This window comes from Gekko japonicus, unplaced genomic scaffold (genome assembly GCF_001447785.1).
Source record: "Gekko japonicus isolate JY-2015 unplaced genomic scaffold, Gekko_japonicus_V1.1 scaffold1626, whole genome shotgun sequence".
Taxonomy (NCBI): domain Eukaryota; kingdom Metazoa; phylum Chordata; class Lepidosauria; order Squamata; family Gekkonidae; genus Gekko; species Gekko japonicus.
This window is the reverse complement of record NW_015161446.1, coordinates 120935-122366: the sequence shown is the minus strand read 5'-3', so window position 1 is coordinate 122366 and position 1432 is coordinate 120935.

Here is a 1432-nt window from a genome sequence, read left to right as displayed (position 1 = left end):
CTGCTCTGCCTCTTAATATATGCCAGAATGCTTCAGTGGCATCTTTCTGGTCAAGGCTGAGCAGTCTTTTTTCCCCTCCAATGTGGCAGGGTATATTAATTGTTATTCGATGACTGGGTAGAATGTTCCCCCCCATCACTTGAGAAATTACACTTAATGAAATTAATTCATTTGCCAGTGTAAGCTGATAATATGTTGCTTAATTCTTGTGCAAAAGGCAGAGAGAAAGAACAGGGAAAAGGAGACGGAAGAAAGCAGATCAGACTAAATATCTGTTGTTTTTGCTATCAAGCAAACAAAGGAAAAAGGGCCCAAAAGGGAGATGGCAAAAATATAATGGCTAAAGAGATTGGGAAGCCAGTTTCTAGGAGCAGAGCTGCACTGGATAAATTAATTACTAGGCAGTTACTAGGGAGGCAAGGTGGTATGGAATAGTCTTATCTTGTTGAATCTCAGAAACTAAATAGGGTTAGTGCCTAGATGGGGGACTACCAAGAAAGACTCTGCAGAGGAAGAAACTGGCAAACCACCTCTGCTTCTCACTTGTCTTTAAAACCCCATAAGTCTCACGTAGGGGATGTTGGGGGAGGTCTTTCTCCGCCCGAGATCCTGGAGAGCTGCTGCCAGTCAGTGTAGTCAATACTGAGCCAGGTGTAGTCCAGAGACACTGCCTTATTCTAGGGTAGCCCCAGCAGCAGCCCCAACAAACTCAGGCCAAGGAAGGCACTCCTGACCTGAAACACAGAGCTAGCCACAGCACTGGAAACGAGTCTCCATTTTCAGGTGGCAACAAGACAGCTCTCAGAGAAAACCTCCATTCCTCCCCTCCCGAAAGGTATGCATATGAAACAATGGGTTCCACCAGGTCAAGTATTTGCATTTTCATTAAGCTGTTCAGTGGCTACCTGGCAAAAAGCCCTTCTGTCTCTAGAACTTCACCCACCCCTTTTCCGTGCACCTATGTCTATGTGAAAATCCTTTGTCTTCACAAACTGTCTTTCCTGCTCTATCCTTCAGGATACAGATAAACTAATCATACATTCAAATGTTTAGCAATCCTTCCTGATGCTAATCAGGCACCCATCTCCCACTTTCTGTATACATTTGGGAACCTATTCAATCTACTTTGGCAGAACCATTAGTGATAATCAAATCCATTCAACCAGCTCCTGTACACCCCAGTCACCCCACACCTGGCTAATCCCATCATAGCTACTGTGAATCCAGACTCTGCCCCACTGAGGCCTCATTGGTCACACCTAGGTCTTGCCCCTCCTTTTATTTATTTTTTATTTTATTACACTTGCATCCCGCCCTCCCCGCAAGCAGACTCAGGGTGGCTAACAGTATTTGGCACAATGCACCAAAATCGTAAACAGTTAAAACAATCAAAACAGTTACATAAATTACAGTTAAAATGCTCACAGTTTTA